Genomic DNA, 21,094 nt, shown 5'->3' with positions numbered 1-21,094 from the left:
GTGCTGTGGAATCACTGACTTCTAGGGGATGCTGCCCATGTCTGATGGTGGAATCACGGGCATTGGGTCCAGAGCATTATCATAGCTGAATGCCTGGTGGTACATCTCAGTGGTCGGGGCATGCCTAGAGGCCCATTAAGTTCAAGAGCAGGCTTCTGATTTATCTTGAAGCCATTGAAAGACTGGGATCTAGGTGCTTTTTCTATATGGATTTCAGAACTGAGTCCCTGCCACCAGAATGAAATGTGATGATTATGCTGACAGGCAAAGCAAAATTGCTCAGGAAGAGTCTATCCATTCCAGAGGGTCTGTTTCGCCACTGCAATGCTGCCTAAAGCCCTATCTCCATCACTAAAAGAGGCTTTGAGGACCTAAGTCTTCCTAGAGGCTATGGTGAAGTCAGGACCCAAGCCATGGTGTAAGTGGCACTGTGTCCATGGTGACACTGAAGGCCTAGGGCACTGACCAGGCAGAGCAAGCTGCTGGGCCGAAGGAATTTTTGCACCTATGTTCATCAAGGATATTGGCCACTAGTATTTTTTTAATGCCTTTGGTTTTGGTATCAGGGTAATTCTGACTTCATAGAATGAATTTGAAAGCATTCCTTCCTTCCTCTTCAAGTGTAACAACATCTGTATCATAGGTGTACCAGAAGAAGAGAGAGAGAGCAAAAAAGAATCTCTAAAAATTTCCCTAACCTGGTGAAAAAAAATAGACATACAAGTCCATGAAGAGCAGAGAGTCCCAAACAAGATGAAACCAAAGAGGTGCACAACAAGACACATCATAATTAAAACGCCAAAGGTTAAAGACAAAGAGAGCATCTTAAAAGCAGCAACATAAAAGGAGTTAATTACTGACAAGGGAGCACTTACAAGACTGTCACCTGATTTCCCAACAGAAACTTTTCAGGCTAGAAGGGACTGGCACAAAATACACAAAGAAATGAAAAGCAAGAACCTATAACCAAGATAATTCTACCTAGCAAGGCTATCACTTAAAATTGAACATGAAATAGAGCTTCCTAGACAAGAAAAACTAAAGGAGTAGATCACCACCAAAACAGTATTGCAAGAAAAAGAAAATATATGAATAATAAAATGGCAATAAATACATATCTATCAACAATTACTTTAAATGCAAATGAGTTAAATGTTCCAATCAAAAGACATAGGATGGCTGAATGGATAAGAAAACAGGATCCTTACACATGCTGTCTATAAGAAAATCACTTTAGATGGAAAGACATACACTGATTAAAAGTAAATGGATGGAAAAGATATTTCATGAAAATGGAAACAAAAAAATGAAAACTGGAGTAGTAATACTTATAACAGACAAAATAAATTTAAAACAAAGGCTATATCAAGAGACATAAAAGAAGCCAGAATTTCTACTGGGTATTTCTCCAAAGAAACCCAAAACACTAAATCAAAAATTAATATATGCATCCCTATGTTTATTGCAGCATAATTACAATAGCCAAGATATGGAAGCAACTTAAGTGTTCATTAATAGATGAATGGAGAAGAAAGTGATGCATATGCACAATTGAATATGACTCAGCCATAAAAAAAAACACACGAATGAATCTTGCTATTTGCATCAACAAGGGTGGACCTAAAAGGTATTATGCTGAATTACATAAGCCAAAGAAAGACAAATACCATATTATTTTACCTATATTTAGAATCTAAAAACCAAAATACATGAGCAAGCAGAATATAAACAGACTCATAGATACAAAGAACATTTTGTCAGTTGCCAGTTGGGAGGAAATTTGGGGGTTAGGTGAAAAGGTGAAAGGATTAAAAATACAAATTAGGTCTAGATTAGAAGATGGTGGCAGAGTAGGTGGATCTTTCTCCCATCAACACCCAGAATCTAACTTGAATTCGAACTAAATTGGGAATATTCACCCTTTAATACCATCTGAAGACTGTCTAAAAAGGAGACTTATACAAGGAAGGACAGAAACCCTTGAGACTAGTAGGAAGAGGGGTGTGGTGAGGAGCTGGCCCAGCTCTCATGAGTGGTGGGCCAAGGAGGTGGGGGGGGTTCACCCAGGGAGTATATAGGCCAGGACCCCAGGCAGGACACCCTAGCCGGGACAAGTCAGACAGCAATAACCGCCCATGCAGCAAAAAGCAGCAGGGCTTCTAGCAGCCAGGAAGTTGAGCCCTCTGCAGAAAAGTCACTTTTTTTTAAAGGGCTGGTGCACAGTATTTTCATTTGCAGACACTCACCCTAGGTTTTGGCTAAGGGAAGGTGGTATGGACTGGAGTCGCCTAAGAAAAGATAGTGGTGGAAGAAGTTGAGAGTCATGGGGAGGGCAGCTGCTGAGATGCCAGTGCTGAGTTATTCATGAAATATTGCAGCAGCCATTTCTCCTGAGAGACAGAAGCTCCTCCCAACAGCAATACACCTAACCCTCCCTCTCTGGAATCCATTGTGCCACACCTTGCATCTTGACCCAGGCTGAGGAGGCAGTAGTCACAAGGAGCAGCAGTCTCAGGGAGAAAAAGTGTCTGGTTTGGGGGCAGGGACATTACCCTCACATTCCCAGGAACTTGGCTGGCACTTCCCTCTCAAAGGAGAGCTAGTAGAAATTCCAGGCTTCAGATAGACCCCACTCACTGGTCTAAGAGGGACTCCACCTGGCCAAGGACAGGGAAATAGTCCAGGAACACACCCATCATCTTTCCTGAAGTTTACTGCCCTGCCTAAGGGCCCCATGCTGCTAAAAAGCTGGCCTAGGAGCTTAGGTTAGCCCATCCCCTAGGCAGCCAAGCCCAATGAAGGCAGCCACAATCTGTGGATACCTTGAAGCTTCAAACAGGGTGCCAAGGGCCAAACTTGGTCAGCTTCTGACATTGGCTAGCACAAGAGGACCTACCAGGAGACCTGAAACCAGCACACAAAACAGCCTCAGACAACATAAGAACAGGATCTGAGACAAAATTTACTTGGTGTGGTTTTTTTTTCCCATTATTTTTTTAAAATATATTTTTATTGAAGGGGTGGGAATGAGCAGGGGCTGTGAGGAAAGCCCAGGTCCCGGGTGCCAGAGGAAAGCCAGTGCCGGCAGCCAGAGGAAGGAAGGCCTATTCTTGCACGCATTTCATGTGAGCCTCTAGTATATATCCTATATAATAAAGAGGTAACATGCAAATTGACCATCATGCCCTCACACAAGATGGCCAACCCCATGTGGTCACAAGATGGCTGCCTCCATGTCATCACAAGATGGCCACCCACATGTTGTCATAAGATGGCCAGCAGGGAGGGCAATTGGGGGTGACCAGGCCAGCAGGGGAGGGCAGTTGGGGGCGACCAGGCTGGCAGGGGAGGGCAGTTGGGGGCAATCGGGCTGGCAGGTGAGCAGTTAGGCATCGATCAGGCTGGCAGGGGAGTGGTTAGAGGGAGATCAGGCTGGCAGGCAGAAACAGTTAGGGGCAATCAGGCAAGCAGGCGAGTGGTTGGGAGCCAGCAATCCCGGATTGTGAGAGGTATGTTTGACTGCCGGTTTAGGCCCGATACCTGTGGGCCTGCGGGCCTAAACCGGCAGTCAGACATCCCCTGAGGGGTTCCAGATTGGAGAGGGTGCAGGTTGGGCTGAGGTACACCCCCTCTCCAGTGCACAAATTTCGTGCACCAGGCCTCTAATATATATGTGTGTGTGTGTGTGTGTGTGTGTGTGTGTGTGTGTGTGTGTATATGTATATATATATATATATTGATTTGAGAGACTAAGGGAGATGGAAAGAGAAACATGGGTGATGAGAGAGAATCATTGATCCGCTGCCTCCTGCATGCCTCACACTGGGGATCAAGCCTGCAACCTGGACATATACTCTGACCAGGAATCAAACTATGATCTCCTGGTCCATAGGTTGATGTGCAACCACAGAGCCACACCAGCTGGGCTCCATTATTTTTTTTATTTTTTTCTTTGTTATTGCTTTGGTATTATTATTGTTATTTTTTTCTTATCTTTCATTTCTTTCATATCTCTTATTTGATTCCTTCCTTTTCTAACTCTATTTTTCCCCTTTTTCTTTTCTTCCTTTTGCTTTATCTTTCTCTTATTTTTACCTTTTCATAATTTTTTTCTCTTTCATCTTTTCTTGTTACCATTTTCCTGTTTCTACTCTTTACTCATTTTTCTTCTCTCTCTTCTTTCCTTTCAGAATCTTCTTTCTTGTAGGCTGGCGAACCTGCGGAACTGGTGAGGAGAAAACCAAGATGGCGGCATAGGTAAACACCGGAGATTGCTGCTTAGCACAACCACTTCAAGAATACAACTGAAAGACAGAATGGACATCATCCAGAACCACAGGAAGGCTGGCTGAGTGGAAATTCTACAACTAGAAGGAAAGAGAAAAGCATACTGAGACTCAGAGGAGCTGCGATGCGGAAGTAAAGTACAGAGGTACGGAGGCGCACGCGGAGAGGGCTGGCGGCTGAGGACACAGTTGTCTTTTTCAATCGGTAGGGAGTCTCAAGCTCTGAGTTCCAGTTCCGGGCGAGTCTCTGGGGACCCAGACTACTACAGGAGAAACTGGACTGTCTGGCATCGGTCGGAACTCGAGGGCAGCTTTCTCTCAGAGGTGCTTGCAGCGATTACTGGGACACTGAGAAGTGGGGCCTTTGAGGGCAGCCATAGCTGCTTGCTTCGCCTTGTTGATCCCCTGGGACCCCGCCCCGCCCAAGCTGTGCGCCGACTTTTGTGTATGAAAGGCCTGGCCCTTTGCAATCTGAAATTACCTAACAAACTTGCAGCTGGCCCAAGGCCCCATGGCAACTTGCATTGCTTCACAGCTGAGCTCCCGCTGGGTAGCCTCAGGCAGAGGCTAGATTAGCACCTCCTTAGAGATCCAGAAGCCAGTGTGCCCGGTGGTCAGAGTGGGACCATCCAGATTGCAGCTCCTCGGATCCATAAAGGACACACTCAGGGGGCAGATTCAGTGAGCACCAAAGCCCCATTGAAGCAAGTCTTGCCCCGGAGGGGTGTTTTCAGCACAGAAGTTCTCCCACTGCAGACACAGCTGATTCTCACAGCCAATTGGCCTGGAGGTCAATTCCTCCCAGTGATACCTACAACAATCAAGGCTTAACTGCAACAAGACTGTGCACAAAGCCCACAAGGGGGTGTACCAAGAGTGTCCACCTCAGGTAATTGGGGAGGCTGAGCCACTGGGCCCTATAGGACACCTAGCACAGAAAGCCACTCTATCAACACAGGGAAGCATGAAAAATGCAGAGACAAAGAAACAGGACACAAATGACAGAAATGGAGGAAAGCAAACTACTGGAAAGCAAAAATCTTTTAAGGTTTTTCAAGAACTTTCTAGAAACCGCAGATAAATTTAGGAAGACCCTCAAAAAGTCTGGTGAGACCACCGATAAATGTAGTGAGACCCTCAAGAAATCTAGTGAGACCCTCAAGGTTATGAAAAAGGACCAACTAGAAATTAAGCATACACTGATTGAAATAAAGGATATTATGCAGAGTTCCAACAGCAGACTAGAGGATCACAAGAATCAAGTCAAGATTTGAAATACGAAGAAGCAAAAAACACCCAACCAGAAAAGCAAAATGAAAAAAGAATCCAAAAATACGAAGATAGTGTAAGGAGCCTCTGGGACAGCTTCAAGTGTACCAACATCCGAATTATAGGGGTGCCAGAAGAAGAGAGAGAGCAAGATATTGAAAACCTATTTGAAGAAATAATGACAGAAAACTTCCCCGACCTGGTGAAAGAAATAGACTTACAAGTCCAGGAAGCGCAGAGAACCCCAAACAAAAGGAATCCAAAGAGGACCACACCAAGACACATCATAATTAAAATGCCAAGAGCAAAAGACAAAGAGAGAATCTTAAAAGCAGCAAGAGAAAAACAGTCAGTTACCTATAAGGGAGTACCCATACAACTGTTAGCTGATTTCTCAACAGAAACTTTGCAGGCCAGAAGGGAGTGGCAAGAAATATTCAAAGTGATGAATGCCAAGAACCTACAACCAAGATTACTTTATCCAGCAAAGCTATCATTCAGAATTGAAGGTCAGATAAAGAGCTTCACAGATAAGGAAAAGCTAAAGGAGTTCATCACCACCAAACCAGTATTATATGAAATGCTGAAAGGTATCCTTTAAGAAGAGGAAGAAGAAGAAAAAGGTAAAGATACAAATTATGAACAACAAATACACATCTATCAACAAGTGAATCTAACAATCAAGTGAATAAATAATCTGATGAACAGAATAAACTGGTGATTATAATAGAACCAGGGGCATAGAAAGGGAGTGGACTGACTATTCTTGGTGGGGGAAGGGGGTGTGGGAGATGCGGGAAGAGACTGGACAAAAATCATGCACCTATGGATGAGGACTGGGTGGGGGGCGGTGAGGGCAGAGGGGGGGTTGGGATTATTACATTTGTTCCTCTTTTTTCCCCCCATAACTCCCCTCCTTCCAGCTCCCACCCAACCCTCCGCCCTCACTCCCCACCCACTGTCCTCATCCATAGGTGCACGATTTTTGTCCAGTCTCTTCCCTCACCCCCCACACCCCTTTTCCCCCCAAGAATAGTCAGTCCATTCCCTTTCTATGTCCCTGATTCTGTTATAATCACCAGTTCATTCTGTACATCAGGTTATTTATTCACTTGATTCTTAGATTCATTTGTTGATAGATGCATATTTGTTGTTCATAATTTGTATCTTTACCTTTTTCTTCTTCTTCCTCTTCTTAAAGGATACCTTTCAGCATTTCATATAATACTGGTTTGGTGGTGATGAACTCCTTTAGCTTTTCCTTATCTGTGAAGCTCTTTATCTGACCTTCAATTCTGAATGATAGCTTTGCTGGATAAAGTAATCTTGGTTGTAGGTTCTTGCTCTTCATCACTTTGAATATTTCTTGCCACTCCCTTCTGGCCTGCAAAGTTTCTGTTGAGAAATCAGCTAACAGTTGTATGGGTACTCCCTTGTAGGTAACTGAGTTTCTTTCTCTTGCTGCTTTTAAGATTCTCTCTTTGTCTTTTGCTCTTGGCATTTTAATTATGATGTCTCTTGGTGTGGTCCTCTTTGGATTCCTTTTGTTTGGGGTTCTCTGCGCTTCCTGGACTTGGAAGTCTATTTCTTTCACCAGGTCGGGGAAGTTTTCTGTCATTATTTCTTCAAATAGGTTTTCAATATCTTGCTCTCTCTCTTCTTCTAGCACCCCTATAATTCTGATGTTGGTACGTTTGAAGTTGTCCCAGAGGCTCCTTACACTATCTTCGTATTTTGGGGTTCTTTTTTCATTTTGTTTTTCTGGTTGGGTGTTTCTCGCTTCTTCACATTTCAAATCTTTGACTTGATTCTTGCGCTCCTCTGGTCTGCTGTTGGGAGTCTGTATCATATTCTTTATTTCAGTCAGTGTATGCTTACTTTCTAGATGGTCCTTTATCACACCATCGAGGGTCTCATTAGATTTCCTGTACATCTCATCAAGTTTATCGACAGACTCTAGAAGCCTCTTGAGAGACCTCAAAAGTGTGGTTCTGAACTCAATATCCTCCCTTGATAGTTTTGTCCTGTTTCTTTGTCTCCGCATTTTTTTACACTTTCTTGGTACACCCCCTAGTGGTCTTTGTGCGCAGTCTTGTTGTAGTTAAGCCGTGATTGTTATAGTTACTACTAGAGGGATTTGACCTCCAGGCCGACTGGCTGTGATAATCAGCTGTGTTTGCAGTGGAAGAACTTGTGTCCTCTAGGGAGGTGCTAATCTAGCCTTTGCCTGAGGCAATCCGGCAAATGCCTCTGTGCAGGGCTTGGGCGGGGCGGGTCCCACGGGATCAACAGGGCGGAGGAAGGAGCAGTTATGGATGCTCTCAGTCCGTCCCCAGGGGCTCTGCCTCTCTGTCCCAGCAACCGCTGCAAACCTTGGAGGGACCGAAGCCAGACAGTCCTGCTTCTCCCGTTTGAGTCTGGGTCCCTAGAGACTCGCCCGGATCTGGAGCTCTGAGTCTGAGGCTCCCTCCGGATCTGGAGCTCTGAGTCTGAGGCTCCCTCCGGATTGAAACAGACAACCGCGCCCACAGCCACCAGCCCGCGCCGAGCGCACTCCGCACCTTAGTATTTTACTTCAGCACTGCGCCTCCTCTGATTCTCGGTTCCTCCTAGTTGTAGAACTTCCATTCAGCCAGCCTTCCTGTGGTTCTGGATGATGTCCGTTCCGTCTTTTAGTTAACCTATGCCGCCATCTTGGTTTCCCAAACTCTTTTCCCTTTCCTAAGTCTCTTTCCTCTTGTGGTTGTTTTTGCTGTTGTCAGTTTCTTTAGTATATTTTTGTTAGTTTTTTTTTCTTGGTTGGTTTTGTTTTGTCCTATCAGTACCAGTACAACAACTCACATGATGTGGTCTGGGTTGAGCCTCACAGTTAGCCATCCTGAGAATAGATCTCACTTAAGAATGCAACAACAGTCAAGACCCAATTACAACAGGAAAGCCCAAATAAGCCTCAAATTGGTCACTCCTAGAGTATCCAGCTCAGGAGTTTGAGGAGAACACACCAATGGGTACCACAGGACTTTTACTACAAAAGACCACCCCATGAAGACTGTGAGACAGATATATATAATACATAGAAACAAACACAAAGAGACAAATAAAATGAGGAGACAAAGAAAAACGTCCAATTAAAAAAAAAAGGAGGAAAAACCAAAAAAAGACCTAAATAAGGTGGACATAAGCAATTTATCAAACACAAAGTTCACCGTAATGATTATAGAAATGCTCAAGGAACTCTTGGAGAACTACAAGGAAATTACTGGTAACTACAAGGAACTTAATAGTAACTACATGAGCATGAAAAAAGACATAGACCCATAAATAAAAACTAGCCTGTCCAGCATGGCTCAGTGGTTGAGCATCGACCTATCAACACAGAGGTCATGGTTCAATTCTGGGATAGGGCATATGCCCGGGTTTTGAGCTTGATCCCGAGTGTGGGGTGTGCAGGAGGCAGCCAATCAATGATTCTCTCTCATCAATTTTTAAAAATTCTTTATTGTTGAAAGTATTACATATGTTTCCCCTTCCCCGAGTGATCTCTCCCAGCCTGCCCCTGTCCCCCAGCACAGGCCTTCACACCCATATTGTCTGTGACCATTGGTTATGCTTGTATGCATGCATACAAGACTTTTGGTTGATTTCTTACCACACCTTCATACCCTCCCCTGCCTTCCTTCTGAGGTTTGATGGTCTGTTCAATGCTTCTGTGTCTCTGGATCTTTTTTTGTTCATCAGTTTATGTTGTTCATTATATTTCACAAATGAGTGAGATCATGTCATACTTATCTTCTCTGGCTGGCTTATTTTGCTTAGCATAATACTCTCCAAGCCCATTCATGTTTTTGCAAGTGGTAAGAGTTCTTTCTTTTTTACAGCAGCGTAGTATTCCATTGTGTAGATGCACCACAGTTTTTTTAATCCACTTATGTGCTGATGGGCACTTAGACTATTTCCAAATCTTAGCTATTGTAAATTGTGCTGCTATGAACATAGGAGTGCATATATACTTTCTGATTGGCATTTCTGATTTCTTAGGATATATTCCTTGAAGTGGGAGTACTGGGTCAAGTGGGAATTCCATTTATAATTTCTTTGAGGGAACTCCATACAGTTTTTCACAGTTTCTGCACAAGTCTGCATTCCCACCAGCAGTGTATGATGGTTCCCTTTTCTCCACATCCTCACCAGGACTTGTCATCTGTCGATTTGTTGATGATAGCCATTCTGTCTGTTACCACAATTACCTACCTGACTAAGGGCTAGATGTGTATCTAAAATTGAATAAAAGGTTGGCAAGGCCTGGGCACAAGTGGAAGTCCTTCCCCTTGCGTTGGGCTTCCCGCCTGGCCCCCAATATTTCCAAATTATTATTTCTTGTCTCATCTCTCTCATTGTGCGCGGCCCTTCTCCAGATCCTGAACTCTGAACCAGGCAGGACATGGCTCGCACATCTGGCGTCTCAACAAGGGACATCTGGAGGCGAAGATATCGCCTAGAGTGAAAAACGAAGTTTCACCAGCAAGGTGGGGAAAATTCACCGTAAAGGTGATGAAAATTCACTGCAAGCAAAGCCCACGGTCAGCTGCAGAAATCACGATCTGTAAGTAGGTGGAAACGTCTTTTTTCAGCCAGGCTAATGGGGCAGAATTTGGTTAAAAAGTAAAAAATTTATTGTAGACTTTTGGCTTGCATGCTTAAGAATAAGGGAATTAAAGTGTCAGAAGGTATTCTCTTACAGTTTTTGCATGTTATTATAGAACATAACCCTTGGTTTCCTGAAGAAGGTACATTAGATCTTGAATGTTGGGAAAGAGTGGGTCAGAACTTGAAAAAAGCTCAGCAGCAGGAGATATTTTAATTTACCAATTAGCTTATGAAAATGCCAATGCTGATTGTAAGAAATGCCTGACGCCTCTGAGAAAAAAATAGTACCATTACAGAAATGATTCGAGCATGTCAGAACGTGGGGTCAAGCAAATTTACTCGCTGCCGCTGTAACAGTGGGGAATAAAAGGTGTTATAATTGTGGAGAACCAGGACATGTTAAAAAAGAATGTAGGCAACCAAGAAGGACACAAGGTGGTGCTCCAGGGAAAGGCATGAGCATTCTGCCTCCAGATTCAATCGATGCAGCTTCAACCTCTTTTATGTCCTAGATATTAAAAAGGAAATTATTGGGTACTTATCTATTAATTATTATCTGTCTTTGTTGTTTATTAAGCATGACTTTAATTTAATAAGAAAGAAATGATAGGTGGCCAGGCCATTGCTGAGTTTCCCCAGAATAAACAGAATGCGGGAATGGGGAGAGAGAGAATATGAGCGGTACACATGGCCAATAATACAGGTTCTAGGAAAATTCCCTAGACAAAGGGAAATAATTAAAAAATTACTAGGTCTTTTGGCGATCCTGTAAAATAGGCGCCCACTCGAGAGTGTTATTAAAAGTCTCATTTTTGCCATGTTTTTATTTCACAGTCCATCATTTAAAATTTAGACAAATGAAACATTTCCCAGAATTTAGGGATGCATCTGGGATTTTGGTACCCATGAATAGAAAAGCAAGCTTAAGAAAACGCGCATGCTCTGCCTGATTTTGGGTGACTTCTTGAGCCCCAATCTTTTCACGGATGCTACAGAATAAATAAGACTTTTTTCTTTAAAAAGATAGCAAAAAATGACACAAAGAAAATATACAGGCTGTATTTGGACAATAGGATTAATGTTTCCATAATAATGATAGTTCTTGAATAATAATGTACCGCATTCCAAGGTTGACTCCCAAATCTTGGAGGCACTCCTGTTTTTATAAAATAACATAAAAATAAAAGTCAATAAGTTAGCTCTGTTATAAAATTTGCCAAAAGAAAATGCCTTGGATTGTAATTGGCTTTGAGATCTTAAAGTTGTTAGAACATAAATAATAAAAATAACTAAAATAAAGAATATCTAAAATAAAGTAAAGCTTTTCAGTAATAATATATTAATGGTAAAGGGCCAGTAGCTCTTCTCCCCGTAAAAGCGGAGAAGCCGGTGGTGGCAACAGAAACCTTACATGTTATCTCTAAAGAAAAATGTGGTGGTTTAAAAATTTCCCCTCCCCTTACCTTTTTGCCAGAAATGTAGTTTTCCAAAGCCTTCTGTAACTTAAGACTTTAGAACATTGCTGAATTAAATAATAAAAATTATTAGATACCTAGGTATTTTAAAATAACAAGATACTAAAATATTAATCTAAGTTTGCCTCATATGAAAAATCTAGAGGATAGAATTGAATCTATTAATTAAATATGCCTTGTATTTTATTTGAATACATCCTTAAAAATGTAAAAGTATTACTAATTTAAGAAATACTAAGTATTTAACTTGCCACCTAAAACAATTAAAGCTTCTAAGAATTTAAATTAAATTGGGAGAAATTATATAGTTGTGTTAACAAAATACATTAAGTTTAGAAATTCATTTTTGAGAAAAATAATTCTGATATTTTCCCTGAAGAAATTAATAGTTCAAAATATATTGTAGTCCGTGTGATAAAATTTCAGCCTAAAATATAATATTTAATATGGTCTAATTAAAAAAAGGATTAATTCTATGGTCTGAACAAAATTTTTAATATAAAAACTGGTTTAAATTTAATTAATCTCTTTTAAAATAATTACAAAAGGTGTGTTGATAAATGTCAATCTAAAAAATTCTGGCTGTTTACTTATAATTATCATTGAAAAATTAAAGTTTAAATATTGTATCTACACTAATAAAAGACAAAGATGCTAATTGATAGTATCTTCGCTATGCCCAAGCCACACCCACCAGCCAATCAGAGCGAGTATATGCAAATTAACCCAACCAAGATGGCGGCTGGCAGCCACGGAGCTAGAGCAAGCAGGAGGCTTGGTTGCCATGGCAGTGGAGGAAGCCAAGCTTCCCGCCAGCCCTGGCCAGCTGTGGCCTCTGCAAAAGGCAGCAAAGTTTCAATTATAGAAGCTAAATAAATCCCAGATACCTGCTTCCAGCCAGCCTCCACTGGGAGCTTGGGTGGCTGGGGGCTGTGGCCAGCCTGCAAACAGCCATCAGCCCCTCACCCAGGCTGGCCAGGCACCCCAACAGGGACCCCTACCCTGAAGGGGCTATGGCCAGCCTGCAAACAGCCATCAGCCCCTCACCCAGGCTGGCCAGGCACCCCAACAGGGACCCCTACCCTGAAGGGGCTATGGCCAGCCTGCAAACAGCTATCAGCCCCTCACCCGGGCTGACCAGGCACCCCAGGGGGCCCCTCACGCTGAAGGGGTTGTGGCCAGCCTGCAAAAGGCCATCAGCCCTCACCCAGACTGGCCAGGCACCCCAGCAGGACCCCTCACCCTGAAGGGGATGTGGCCAGTCTGAAAACGGCCCTCAGCCCCTCACCCAGGCTGGCCAGGCACCCCAGCGGAACCCCCACCCTGATCCAGGACACCCTTCAGGGCAAACCAGCCGGCCCCCACCCTTGCACCAGGCCTCTATCCCAGTGATGGTGAACCTTTTGAGCTCGGCGTGTCAGCATTTTGAAAAACCCTAACTTAACTCTGGTGCTGTGTCACATATAGAAATTTTTTGATATTTGCAACCATAGTAAAACAAAGACTTATATTTCTGATATTTATTTTATATATTTAAATGCCATTTAACAAAGAAAAATCAACCAAAAAAATGAGTTCGCATGTCACCTCTGACACGCATGTCATAGGTTCGCCATCACTGCTCTATCCTATATAATAAAAGGGTAATATGCAAATTGACCCTAACAGCAGAGGGACTGGGAATCACTGGTCACTATGACACACACTGACCACCAGGGGGCAGATGATCAATGCAGGAGCTGCCCCCTGGTGGTCAGTGTGCTCCCACAGGGGGAGCTCTGCTCATCCACAAGCCAGGCTGACGGCTGCCAGTACAGTGGTGGTGGTGGGAGCCTCTCCCGCCTCCTCAGCAGCATTAAGGATGTCCAACTGCAGCTAGGCCTGCTCCCCGCTGGCAAGTGGACATCCCCTGAGCCCTCCCAGGCTGCCAGAGGGATGTCTAACTGCCAGCTTAGGCCCAATCACCCCAGGGAGCGGGCCTAAGCCAGCAGGTGGTCATTCCCCAAGGGGTCCCAGACTGCGAGAGGGCACAGGTTGGGCTGAGGGACCCTGCCGAGTGCACAAATTTTTGTGCACTGGGCTGCTAGTATTTTTAATAACTGAAGGTATATACAAGTTAATAACAGAAAAAAAATTAAAGTAAAAATGCATTTTTAAAGGACATAAATGGAAGGTTTGAAGACTAATTTAAAAGTATAAAATTTATGAAGGTTATGTATATAATGAAAAAAGAACAAGGAGAATTTTTAAAATCTCTTCAGCTACTATTTACGAAGTAAACTAAAAATTATTGTTCAAGCATTAAATCTCACCATTAATGAGACACCATAAATAAAAAGAAAGTTACTTTTGCTTGGAACGTATGCATGGCAGCATTGGCCAGCATCCAAAAAGCAACAAATTTTGTTGTTCGGTTTAAAAGAAAGAAAAAGTTTTTAAAAGAAACTCCCTAAATGTAGCTCAGAGATCACTCTGGGAGGAAATAAAGGGAAGTTCCCTTCAGATATTTAGAAACTGTAATTAAAAGTCAACATATTAGGCCTTAAAAAGTAAAAATACAAAAAGAATTGTCTTAAAACCTTAAATGACTTTCAGAAATTATTAGGGGACATTAATTTGGTTAAGATCTTATCTAAAAATCTCTATGGGAGAAATGACAAATTTGTTACTCAGTTAAAATAACTCAGTGACACAAGCTATCATTTCTAGCAATTTTGTAAAAAGTTGAAAATTCAGCACACTGCAGAATTTTCAAAGCCTCTTAATATTATTTAAAACAAAAAAGGGGGAATATGGAGAAATCACCTGTAGGTAGACTACACCAAGCCTTAATTACTTTAAATTTTTTCACTCGTGATGCCAATGGCAAGGCACCCATGGAAATACACTGGTGTCAGAATAAGCCAAAGGAAAATGGTCTGGTTAAATGGGAAGATCCTGAGTCTGGGTTATGGGAGGGCTCCAATCCCCTCTTAACATTTGGTCAAGAATATGCTTATATATTTTCAGAAAATTTCCCCAAGCCTGTGTGGATTCCCGCAAGAAATATTAAACTTCAACATAGATCCGAGGGAGGAACTGGCCAGGTTAATGAGGACCTTGCACCTGGAGCCATGCCTTACAGCTGCAGACAATCAACTACCCCAGCTGCAGACAGCAGCAGCTTCGATCAATCCACTGAAGATAAGGAGTGGGAGGAGGACGAGGAGGAGGACGGCGAACAGCCCAGAGGTCACCTGGGGTATGGTGAAGAAAGCTGAGCGAATTTGTGAGGAGACCAGAACCCCAAGAATGCCTGAGAATGTCTTTCTTGCCATGCTAGCAGTAATCAGCTGTGCGGTAATAATACCGGGGGCAAATGGGGAAGTATTTTGGACTTATGTTCCTGACCCACCATGGGTAAGACCCCTTATGTGGGCTGATCCCCTGCCTAATGTAGTCACCAATAATACCAAACACCTTGGTCACCCAGGGGAACCACGGTGGGGCAAGGAAGTATATGGGCAAAGTATAATTACACGGGTGTCGCCACCCAGCTTCCCTTTTGTATGACACACAGAATCAAACCACTGCTCCTTTGTATGTAAAATTAAAGAGAGGCTTCTGGCTAGCATGGACACCAAAGGAAGGGGAAGAAAAAGCCCAAATACATCTACTATCACTACTTGCTCCAGGGAGAAGTGCAGAAAATGTAACTGTACTAAGACACCCCCACACCCTCCAAGCCATTATGTAAAAAGTCTTATGAATGGCACCCCACTGAGGAAGAAATTAATTGGCAAGACTGTTATAGTGACTACCCCACCAGCAGCAAACTTAATAACAGTTTTTCCTTTGTGGATTGGAGCCCCTACGGGTCTGCATATAGTAACAATCGCACCCTAAAATGGAAGGGGAACACATCCTATCTATATGTTGAAGCTAATCATTCCATTTCATGGAATGGAGGAGGATTTGTTGGATCTCAATTACAACATGACAATTGGCCACTACAGAATACGCAATGGAAATTAGCTGTTGCACTTGCACCTATTAAATGGTATAGTTTTAATTATAGCTCAGATAATTCTATTCATGCCCTATGGGGAACTCCCAATAAGACAGTATTTGCCACCGCCTGTGTGTTTGATCCATTTGTACTCCTCTCAGGCCCCATCCAGATGCACCTTAATGTTACAAGCCATCTGTATAAGGTGTCATGCACAGGCTGCACATTATACCATTGTATTAATTCTACATTCCAAAAGGATTCCCTCATGATTTTAAAACAACCGGCTTTCGCTTGGGTTCCTACTAACCTAACCAAGCCTTGGGAATCTCATCAAACCTACAAACTGTTACATGATCTGGTAAAAATCTTAAAAAGACAAAAAATATTTCTTGGAATGTTAATTGCAGGAATCTTTGTCCTCGTAATGTTACTTACTTCTGTGGGCATTGCTACTTCATCCATGATACAAAGTGTTCAAACTTCTCAGTTTGTACAACAAGTTAAGGAAAATGTAACTAAGACGTTGTCTATACAAAAAAGAATTGACAGCCAGTTTTAGATTGAACTGTGGGCACTAAAGTCTACAGTCTTGTGGATGGGTGATAAAATCCACAGCCTAGACTAGAGCAAAGAGTATTCTTGCAGTGTCATTATAATTTTTCCCAGATTTGTGTTACTCCCCGTTCCCTATAATAGTACCTTACACCCTTGGGAATCAATAAAAAATCACATTCTTGGTGCTTGGGGTAAAGGTAATACAACCCTTGATATTTTAGAATTACAACAGCATATTGGACAATTATACCAGGCAAACTTATAAACTAATTCCTTAGATGCCTGGCAACAATTTAAAAAGGACATGAAAGAATTTAACCCCTTCCACTGGATCTCATTACATTTGCCTCTCAGCATAACCACTATTGCTTGTCTCATTTTTGTTCTCATATGTTTATGTTTAGTCTGCAGATGCAGAATGAAGAGTCTTAAAAGGACTCGAATCCTTCAGGCGGCATTCACTTTTCAAAATTTACTAAGAAAAAGAAAGATGTAGGAAGCCACCCATTGTCTTCACTATCAGAAAAGTGTAAACAAGGAGCCCGGAACACTGGTGAACCTTGAGTCCTGGCAAGGGCCAGAGCTATGCACCAATTGTTTAGTCCAGACAATGGTGGCTCAAGCAATTTCCTGACCAAATAGTCTCAGAGTAAATCTTTCTAATATTTACTGACCTTTAAGATAGTCTGTCTGTTACCACAATTACCTGCCTGACTAAGGGCTAGATGTGTATCCAAAATTGAATAAAAGGTTGGCAAGGCCTTGGCACGAGTGGAAGTCCTTCCCCTTGCATTGGGCTTCCTGCCTGGTCCCCAATATTTCCAAATTATTATTTCTTGTCTCGTCTCTGTCATTTGCACATGGCCCTTCTCTAGATCCCAAACCCTGAACCACGCAGGACGTGAGTCATCACATTTTACCTGCTTAGTTAAGTTTATTCTTGGTATTCTTACTTTTTTTTGTTGCAAGGGTAAATGGGATTTTTTTAGTTTCTCTTTCTGTGAGTTCATTATTGGTTATAAAAAAGCCATAGATTTCTGCATGTTAATTTTGTATTCTGCTATGTTGCCAAATTATAGTAATTTTTTATGGAGTCTTTAGGGTTTTCTATGTACAATATTATGTCATCTGCAAATAATGACAATTTTACTACTTTTTCAATTTGGATGCCTTTTATTTCTTCTTGTCTGATCACTATGGCTAGCAATTCCAATCCTATATCAAACAGGAGTGGTGAAAGTGGGCATCCCTGTCTTGTTCCTGTTCTTAGGGAAAATGGTTTTAGTATTTTCCCACTGAGTATGATGTTGGCTGTAGGTTTGTCATATAAGGCTTTTATTATGTTGAAGTATGATTCCTCTATTCCCACTTTGCTGAGCGTTTTTCTTTTTTATCAAAAAAGGTTATTGGATTTTGTCAAATGCTTTTTCTGCATCAGTTGATATGACCATGTGGTTTTCTGTGTTTCAATTTGTTTATGTGGCATATTATGTTTATTGATTTGCAGATATTGTACCAGCCTTGCATCCCAAGAATAAATCCCACTTGGTCATGGTGTATGGTCTTTTTAATATTTTGCTGGATCCAATTTGCTAATATTTTGTTGAGAATTTTAGCATTTAAGTTCATCTGGGATATTGTCCTGTAATTCTCTTCCTTTGTAGTATCTTTATCTGGTTTTGGGATTAGGGTAATGCTGGCTTCATAGAAAGAGCTTGGAAGTGTTCCTTCCTCTTGAATTTTTTGGAATAACCTGAGGAGGGTAGGCTTTAGTTCTTCTGTGAATGTTTGGTAAAACTCTCCTGTGAAGCTATCTTCACCAGGGCTTTAGTTTGCTGGAAGTTGTTTTTATTACTGCTTCAATTTCTTCATTAGTTATTGGCCTATTTCGGTTTTCTGATACTTCCTGATTGAATTTTGGAAGATTGTATTTTTCTAGGAATATGTCTGCTTCATCTAGGTTGTCCACTTTGTTGGAATAAAGTTGTTTGTAGCATTTTTTTTTTTACAATCTTTTGTATTTCTGTGATGTCGGTTGTTACCTCACCTCTTTCATTTCTGATTTTATTTGGGTCCTCTCTGTGTTTCTTGGTGAGCTTGGCTAGAGGTTCATCAATCTTGTTTATCCTTTCAAAGAATCAGCTCTTGATTCTATTGATCTTTTGTACTTTTTATGGGGGGTGAGGTCTATGTAATTTCTTTCTGCTTTGATCTTTATTATTTCCTTCCTTCTACTTACTCTGGGCTTTTCTTCTTGCTCTCTATCTATTTCTTTAAGTTGTAGGGTTAGATAATTACCACTTTTTCTTCTTTTTTAAGATAGGCCTGTTGTTTTTTTTCTACCTTGTCTTCCAAGTCGCTTCATCAATATTGCTTGCAATTCCTTCCAGTGAATTCTCAATGTCAGGTATCTTATTCTTTGCTTCTGGCTAGTTTTTTAAATATTTTTAAATTGATTTCAGAGAGGAAGGGAGATGGAGAGATAGAAACATCAATGATGAGATCCAAAAATAGCAGCCAGCAGGCCAGCAGTGAGGAAGAGAGTTTGAGTGAGTAAAGGAGTGAGAGGGGAGGGTGTGGACATGTGGTGTGTGTGTGGGGGGGGGGGGGGGTTGTAAGCGAGAGATAGTTAGCTCTTTCAGGAGCCTCAGGGACTGGTGGATCAGGCTCTCCTGGATAGGGACCACCTGCTACCTCCATAGGAAGTCCCAGGCCTGGCAAGGCTCTAGCACAGAGCCCATGCCATATTGAAGAGGGACACAGCAGAGACTAGGAGTGCAGCCACACCGACACCCAGACTGGCCTCAGACACCACCCCAAACTGGCCAGCCATAACTCTCAAGGGATCACTGTTGCAATCCTGCAGTGAGTGGCACGCTACCTTGCCATGGCTTCCAGATGTCTGCAGTGAGCACAAGCCAGACATGCAATGAAGGGATGGGAAAAAAATTTCCAAGCAAATGGAAAAGGAAAAAAAAAAGCAGGGATAGCAATACTTATGTCTGACAAAATAGATTTCCAAACAAAGGCCATAAGCCCTAGCTGGTTTGGCTCAGTGGATAGAACATCAGTCCATGACTGAAGGGTTGGGGGTTCAATTCCAGTCAAAAGCATGTACCTCAGTTGCAGGCTCGATCCATGGCCCTGATCAGGGCATGTGCGGGAGGAAACCAATCAATGTGTCACTCTATTCATGCTTCTTTCTATCTCTGTCTCCCCTTCCTTCCACTCTCTCTAAAAATCAATGGGAAAATATCCCTGGGTGAGGATTAACAAAAAAACACACACACAAAATAAGGCCATAAAATAGACAAAAATGGTCACTACATAATACTAACAGGATTGTTCCAACCAGAAGAAATAACCCTGGTAAACATATATGCACCCAATATAGAAGCACCTAAATCCTATATAATAAAGAGCCAGGGTGTAATGACCGTTATGGCCTAAGGCTCAACCAGACTGGAAGTCAGTGCTGGGTTGCCGTGGCTGCGGGTCGGTCCTGGGTGGGAGTCAGTCCCGCTCCTGGCCATGCCGGGCGGGAGTCAGTCCCAGGTGGGAGCCAGTCCCGGGAGGGAAAAAGTCCGGGTGGGAGCCAGTCCTGGGCGGGAGTCAGTCCGGGCAGGAGCCAGTCCCGGGTGGAAGCCAGTCCGGGAGGAAGTCAGTCCTGGGTCATGTAAGTGGAAACTGTAAGAAATAGAAACAAGCCGAAACCGGTTTGGCTCAGTGGATAGAGCGTCGACCTGCGGACTGAAAGGTCCCAGGTTCGATTCCGGTCAAGGGCATGTACCTGGGTTGCGGGCACATCTCCAGTAGGAGATGTGCAGGAGGCGGCTGATCGATGTTTCTCTCTCATTGATGTTTCTGGCTCTCTATCTCTCTCCCTTCCTCTCTGTAAAAAATCAATAAAATATATTAAAAAAAAAAAAGAAATAGAAACAAGGCAGACCTATCCCTCCACATGGGGAGATATTGGCAGAAGAATAGCAGGGAGCCAGAACTCCCACCATCTCATAACAATAATGAATACCCATCCCCCTCCCCTGACACACACACTTACAAACCTTGGGCCAAGTGGAGAACCTGGATTTCTACTGTCTTTTTGAAATAATGAGGTGACATCTCACCCTTCCCTTACCAGAGCAATATCAAAGCAAAGCCAGATGAAACAGGGTTGAAAAAGATCCAGAGTTTCATAATGCTCAAAATTTCGAGGTTTCAATTATCAAATTATTCATACAAAGAAGCAGAAAGATCTAAAACTGAATAAAAAAGATAATAGATACTAACACTGAGATAGTAGAGATGACAGAGTTATTTGATAATAAGTTTAAAGCAGCCATCAAAACAATCTTTACATGAGTGATTTTGAACATCCTTAAATGGGAAAAAAAGAAAGTTATGGCAAGTAAATAGAAAGTCTCAGCAAATAAAATGAAGCTATAAAGAAGAACCAAATGAAAATTATAGTTCAGTAGAATATAATAACTAAAATAAATAACTCAGTGAATAGGCTCAAAGCAGAATGGATGGAACAGAGGAAACACTCAGGGAACTAGAAAATATAACAATAAAAATATCCAATGAGAATAGGGAGAACATGGGCTTGAAAACAACAACAGAGGAGTCATAACAACAACAAAAATAAATAAATAAATAAATTGATAAATAAATAAATAAAACTGTAACATTTGGAGTTTAGGAAGAAATTAAAGGAGACGGAGCTGAAAGAGTACTTGAAGAAATAATGGCTGAAAATTCTTCCAATTGGTCAAAAGACAGAAATCCTCAATTTTAAGGTGACCAAATACAAAATGAGGGAAACCCAAAGATATCAACACCCACATCATATTCAAACTTCTGAAAAATAA

At 42.1% G+C, this 21,094-nt stretch overlaps 1 pseudogene; it reads right to left on the bottom strand.

Moving 5' to 3' along the window:
* LOC102433327 overlaps positions 1 to 438 on the bottom strand; it is a 1,218-nt pseudogene extending 780 nt beyond the window's left edge.
* Positions 439 to 21,094: the final 20,656 nt, after the last annotated feature.

The sequence above is a fragment of the Myotis lucifugus genome, unplaced genomic scaffold (assembly GCF_000147115.1).
Source record: "Myotis lucifugus unplaced genomic scaffold, Myoluc2.0 scaffold_19, whole genome shotgun sequence".
NCBI lineage: Eukaryota > Metazoa > Chordata > Mammalia > Chiroptera > Vespertilionidae > Myotis > Myotis lucifugus.
The sequence above is the reverse complement of the archived record's forward strand: the minus strand, read 5'-3'. Positions and strand labels throughout refer to the sequence as shown.